This window comes from Aythya marila, assembly GCF_965140915.1.
Source record: "Aythya marila genome assembly, chromosome: 4".
Classification (NCBI taxonomy): domain Eukaryota; kingdom Metazoa; phylum Chordata; class Aves; order Anseriformes; family Anatidae; genus Aythya; species Aythya marila.
Genome location: NC_139045.1, coordinates 32,030,648 through 32,037,748, shown reverse-complemented (window position 1 = coordinate 32,037,748; position 7,101 = coordinate 32,030,648).

Here is a 7,101-nt window from a genome sequence, read left to right as displayed (position 1 = left end):
AGTGTTAGTAAAACATGCAAGAAAAAAAAAGCCAACATTGTTTCATGCTGGGAAATCTGTGTACAGCAATATGTAAAGTTACTACCTTCTGAGAGAGCCACCCATGGGAATACTTCTCCTCATATCAAAGAGTTTCCTTCAGAGTCTTGCAAATGTAATCTGGCCTCTTCTGTGTAACTGGGTTCAGTGTGTCTTGTTTCATATCTTCCTCAGTTGCAAGGCTTATATAAAAAAGGCTATCTCTGGTGCAAGCTTAATTTTACTGGAGTATTGACATCTCTAGAGGACTTCACAAAATATTTGATGTTAACAAAATGCCTATCTGAATGTGTTTTTGTTTGTTTTTGTTTTGTTTTTAATTTTTATGTTTACATGTTAACAGTCTCCTGTTCCTTTCTGGCTGACTTGTGCTTTTTTGATATCTTTAACCTGTCTTTAAAATGGCCAAGAAATATAGCTTTAAAATAAGTCAATTAATTAAACAATTGCTTAATTTTAGCGATTATCAATACCTCCTTCTATGAGATCTCTTTCAGCTTGAGTCAGAAAGCAACCAAGAGCAAACAATCAGTTCTAAGCAAGAAACCTCTTTCAAGCATGCCACATGGCTCATCTTGACAAACATGCAGAGAAGCACAAGTGAATACACAGAAATTCTCAAGGCCTGCTGTTCATCCAGACTCTGGGTACTGTGCAGTATCGCCTCACAACACATTTTGTTCCTTGCATGCAAATGGACGGCAGTGTGCAAACTGTAATTTAATCCATGCCATAGACAAGGTCAACACAAAGGCCCTGGTAGGGCACTGGGTTGTAGTCAGGCAGCTGTGACTGCTTTAACAGAAATCAGGGAGTCCTTGCTCAAGGAATGAGGCAACATACTCAGTACTTTTAGAGCAAGAATAGCACTAAGACCAATTGCTGAAAGAAACACTTATATATATATATAAATTATTTTAATGGCAGTTAAAAATAATAAAAAAAAAAAAATTGAGGTGGAACTGATTTCCTGTAACTGTAAAAAACATAGTGCTGCTGGATCTAAGTTATAGATACTTCAATTTTTTTCTCATTCTGCATATCTTCAGAAAGTCTTTGCTAATGTAGATAGCATTGGAATTGCTTTTACACGTATTTTTCTTTACTTATTTGCTTAAGATAGACTATACAATATCCCCAGTCTTCTTAGTTGGCTGGCTAATATTTCAAACACTTTGTTCTTGCCCCAATGTAATATTAGCAAGAAATCTTTCTGGACGTATCTAGACACTATTGGTGGTAAATAAAAAGCTACCTAGTTGATTTTAGAATCACACTGAATAAAAAATTAAGTATGTTTAAATTCTCAGACATGTTCTTTGTACTTCATATTGGTTATAAGTATGTTCTTATATGGATTTTCCTCCATAACTTACAGTTGCTGTATCAAAATACACTCTCATACAACCATTTTCTTATGAAGAATGTTTTAAATGCTTGCAGATCTCTAACAGAATATATATTTCTGGAGCATTTTATCATTTCATGAATTTCATGTCTTGTCAAAACAGTGAGACTGTACCAAATGGGACTACATTCTTTCAGTGTGCATTAGTTTAGTAGTTTTGCTTGAGTTTTATCAACCCTTTAGGAATTTGTGATAGCATTGCTGCTTTCACTCTGCAGTTATCCATTTGTCTATGGACTTGTTTGTTGTTTTTGCCTTTAACATGAATCTTAGTATGCTCAGTCTGCTAGCATTGTCTTTTATACATTTTTATCCTGGTTCTTGTATGCGTGATTGACAGAAGAAAGCTCTGGGAGTATTTTGACTCCCAGTTCAGTTTTCTTAGGCTGCTATAAAACGATATGACTTAACACCATGCATGGGAGCAGTTTGGTCCTGCTCACACGACAGCTTTAGCCATGTGCTGCTTGGATCAGGGGACTCTTATGTTCTAAATGAGTTCTTCGTGGCTAAAGTTTGTGATGTCTTATGATATTAAGCTCTTCCCCTCTCCTGCAGTTCAGAATACCTCTGTAACAGAGGTTTGATTGCAAACTAGCATGGCCCTGTTTTTATAGGGAACTGGGTGACCACAAGGAGCCAGACTTGAGAACACCTGGAAGTCATCAAAAGTTCCCTTTTATGTGACCCAGTTACATGAGGATGCTGAACACTTAGACTGTAGTGTTTGCTTGCTTTCAGGCTTCTGTGAGTACACACTACCATCTTTTAAAACTATCTTTAAAAGCATTTGTTCATTCAAGTGAATGATTCTGACCTTTTTTGTGCCTCTACAGTTTCCTTTCAACTGTTTGAATTATTTAAGTGCTTCCATATGCTAGGTAACTAACATGCTCTCTAGGTTTGCTAGATAGAAAAGGGGTTGTAGAAATAAACTGGGTGTAGCATTTTCTTGGTATCCCCCTCACCCAGATTCAATATGTAGACAGCCAACATAAAACAGCTGGGTAGTCTCACTCAGGAAGAGGTAAGCTGCTGATCTTTATTGGGAGTGGGAAGGGATGAAGGGAGTGAGCCTCATCTGCACTGTGAGGTGCAGACCACTCTGGCCGTTACTCAGTGTGTGTGTGTGAGGAGAGTTAATTCCTTTTAGTTCCTGGCTAAATCCATGGCTGACCTCATTGATGTGAGAGTGAAATCAGCAGGAGTTCTCATATGCTTGAAAGGAAGGCACGTATTAAAGTGCTTTCTTTGAAACAAGGTCACTGCATTGCTAATTGAGCATTTTTCCTCTGATGGGCAAACACCTCCTCTTCTCTGAGCATCCTTTGCTCTTGTTTGCAGAGGTTTGGTGCTGTGCCAAACAAGTGAGTGTGATATTTATGTCTAAGTTCAAGATAAATAGGTTTTATGATGGGAACAGGAGCCACTGCTATCTTGAAGGCAGTCTTCTAATTATTCACATCTATTTGTTGCTTAACAGCAAGGTCTTCACAAAGAGTTCTTTTCAATATTTTCCCCGAGTTCATATGTGTGACCAGGGACATCTCAACCCAGAGAAGTGTGAAGAAAAAGCCTGTGTTACAAAGGCCATATCTAAAAAGGGAGATGGCATGTTTTTTCATATCAGTTTTTCTGTTCCAAATATACTGCTTGAAATATTTATACTGTTATCTGGAAAAGCATTCCTTGGAGGTGAATCATTTTGTGTTGTTTGAAATGTATTGATGTTGCTGGTGTCGGTGGCTCTCTTTGGAAGTACCTGCCACTGAACGTAGGCCTCTTCCAAAAGCAAAACATTTGTCCTTCTGGAGTATATAGTGAACTCCAAAGCTAATCATAGCTAAGGGGTGTTTCAGCATTGTTTGAAAAATCCCACTACAAGTAGATGAATCACCACTGAACACCAGTGGAATTTAAATATCATACCTAGATTCACTCAGAGAATTTAGCAGGGGAGTGACTATAATGTAGTACAGCATAGATCAAAGTAGCTTACAGCCAGCTGGGGTATCGGAGAAATTTATTTAGGGCAACATAGTGTCCAGCTACTTCGCTTTGTTGCTGGACAGAGTTTTCTAGTATTTTGGCAGCGTATATAGCAGACAGCTATCTTAGAGCTAGGTTTGGTATTTTTTGCTACTCTTGACGCAGTGCAGTCTGGTCAAACCTTGAGGCTCAAAAAGTCTCTGGTGAGATGGGAAACTGAGGAACTTAGTCTTTAAGTAGGATAGAGCATATGCAGAGAGTAGTTTGTACATGAAACATCTCCTCCAAGCTCTGTGAACCACCTCTTACAAGGACAAGGAACCCAATGAAAACAGGGAGAAAACTTGCACAGAGGGAGTATTAGCCTGAAGATTTACAGTGCCCTGTGACACCAAGGTTAATCATTATCCACAGCGCATGTGTTTTTGGAGGTGCTTCTGTTTTTATTAGTATATTTGTATTATGTTTGGAATGAGTGACCTTAGAGGTGTCAAAGTTGAAACAAAACTTACAGAAAGACCACATCAGTTGAACTGGATGAAGAAAAATGTTTGGCCTATTCTTTTTCATTCTCTATGCACTGATGTTCTCTAACAGTATTTAATTGGTACTGTGATCAACCAGAGAAGGTCAAAATTAGAAGCATTACATTATCCAGCAAACTCCTGTTGGAAATAAAATTCTGCCAAACTAGTTATCCTGTATTTATTGGTTCTGGAAAGTTGTCTTTCCTAAATCAATAATGAAAGCAGTAAGAGTCTGCGTGTCCAGAATTTCTTCAATGAGAGCTTCAAGGTGCTGTAAATGTATCCACACAGTAGTTCTATGAAATAGATGAGACATAAGATTGATATTTTACAGCGGAATATAAAGGATTAAATCACTAATCCACATCTAACTAGAATGTCAGTGATAGTCAGATAGAATAGGAATTATCACAGCTGTTGATGTACATCAGCTATGTAACCTTATTTCTTTCAATACAGTTTCTACCATGATAAATGTTATTTGTATTTTTGCTTACAGTTTTATTGTGTTATGCTGCTTTTCCGCTCCTGTGCTGTAGAGAAACAAGTCTCTGTGTGCAATTTGGCATTATTTCCAGTATTAAGTTCCAGGTGGATATCTCTGCTTTGATCAGATCCCTGGTGTGGCATTACAGATGGGGAGCTGGCAGAATAGGGGACATCCCAGCAAGCCTTCAGCGATGCAGGAAGGAGGAGTTGTGAGCTTCATCTTTCTGTGTAGCGAGCCATGAACAGTGATGTGCTGACAGCTGTTGTTTCACTAAACCATTTGGAGCAGAGGGATGTTTCTTGTAGTCAGATGTGACCTCCAGGGGCTAGATATATCCCCAGTGTCTTTTCTGGCATTTGCTTGACCTTGTGAGGCACCACAAAAGGGTTAAATAGTTCCACAGTGTGCCCCTTGCTCTCTAATTAGGAAATGGTCCAAGAGCTCAAAGTTCAAAATGCACATGGTCTGAGCTGGGACTAAGCCCAAGTTCCCATTGATTGCAGCCTCATGTGTTAGTGTGCTACATCTGCACATGATCTCTTCTCCTTGCCATTTCTGTGATTTCTTTTCCTTTTTTAAAGAAAAGTGGAACAATTCACGTACAGAGTTTCACTTTTGTCACCATCCAAAGTCTTTTGTTGCCTGAGCTTGTGTGCTTTCTGGGAACAACTTGTGACCCACTTTCTAATTGAAACCAGGCCAGTAAAACATGACAAAAATCTTCCTGCTTAACTCCCTTCTGCAGTGTCTATGGCTACTGCTGGGGAAGCAGGAGAGGACTACTCCTAGTGGAGGCACAGATACAAATTGGTCAGGCTGAGCCCCAGGGTCTGAAGCTCCCTGGTGGCCTCCTAAGGGGTGAAGGTGACAGGCAAAACAGCATGCAGCTGGGATTGTGTTTTGAGAAGAAAGGGCAGGCTGAAGATAGGCTGAGGCCACAAAAAGGGAAAGGGAGAATAACAGTTTTACCGAGCAAAGAATAAATGATATAAACCGGATGCATGGATGGAAGTAGGGAAGGAGACAGACTCTAAATGTTACCCCATGGAGAAGCCTGCAACCTAGGGAGTAGGCAAGGTTAAATTGTGGTGATTCATATTCCAAATGCTTTCTGTTTTCAGATGCAAAATACTTAATTGCTTCTTTTTTTTTTTTTTTTTTAATTTTTTTTTTTTTTCCCCCCCATAAGAATCTATCCCCTATCCATTTTTTTTTTTCCCCCTGGTAAACCAAATTATTACTGTTTTCAGAAACCTGCATTTAATGAATATAGTACTGCACTTTCACTTTGACAACATTTTATTAAAACATGTTAGTGCTTGCTGGAAATCAAGCAAGGGGGGGTGTTAGGTGCTTTTAGGATCTTGTGCTTAAGATTGCCATGGTTTGGGACCTCATAGTTTTAGGTCCTACCCCAGAAGGGATGGTGGTTTCTGGGGATGACAGCCAACTTTCTGCTTATAAAAAAAAGAAGACAGATCCCAGTCTCCACCTCTCTACCTCTCCTGCTTCCAGCCACATGTGATCACTGCTTTCCTTTGCTGCCTCTTGCGCTGTTTGACGTGACAGGGAGATGAGTCAGATCATTAACCTGTCTGAAAAACATACCCAGTGAGTAGAATTGGCTCCGTGAGCCATCGCACGGCTCCTTGAGCACGTGTGAGGGAGGGGGCAGGCCTGTGCAGCTGGCAGTCATGATGAAGAAAGGGGCTGGATGGCCCCTTTGGTAAAACTGAGCTGTTAAATGAGCTTGGCTGTCTTCAGATTAGCTGGCACTTGGGTTTGTACCCTTGGCAGTGCTGGTGACAGTTTTCCTGCGTCATACAAGGCTTAAGGACAAAGAGGCAGCTTCATCCTTGGCATAATTCTGTGAGTGGAGTCACTGGAGTTATACCCAGAGTGACTTTGTCTAAAGTCTGCCTTTTCAACATAGTTCACTAAATCAGCTCATTCTTGTTCTCTCTTTTGTTTCTGTATTTGTGGTTACACTGAATTAGCATCTTAAATAAATTGCCATGGGAATCGGAGATGCAATTGCTAGCTTTCTTTCTCTTGTGCATCTACAAACAGTCTTTTCATAGCAGTCTTTTCACAATCTCATGTACAGTGTTTGAGCACTTGATCCATGTCCATCAAGGGCTTTTGATACCTATCCTTTCCATTAAAAATCTAGCACCAAAAGGTGCATTAAATATGGCATATGGTTGATAGAAAAATTTGAGCACATAAAATTTATATTGTGTATGGAGCATCTCTCTTTCTGGAGTTACTTGTAGTCTACTTATTGCTCCCGAGACTCATTCTGATATATTATTTCAATGTTTTGTGTTGTGTGGGTTGTAGAAAAGAAAGGGAAATAGATACTTTGATTTGATCAAGCCGGGCATTCTCTGCATAGAGGACAAGGTGGAAAGAAAAGAGCTTTGTAGGAAGAAAGAATGCTGAAAAGACAGGCCTTGTGGTGAAGACAGCTGTGGGAGTGGATCAGTAAGAAAGGAGAAACTCTGAAAAGGTCTTGAAGCTCAGGACAAGAAAGCTTGGCTTGCATGGAGATGTGTAGGCAGTGTGGCTGGACTATGAAACAAAAGATGACCTTAGATGCTGAATTTTCTAGGGAGAACAATGCAGGTGCATTGGGAATGAGATCC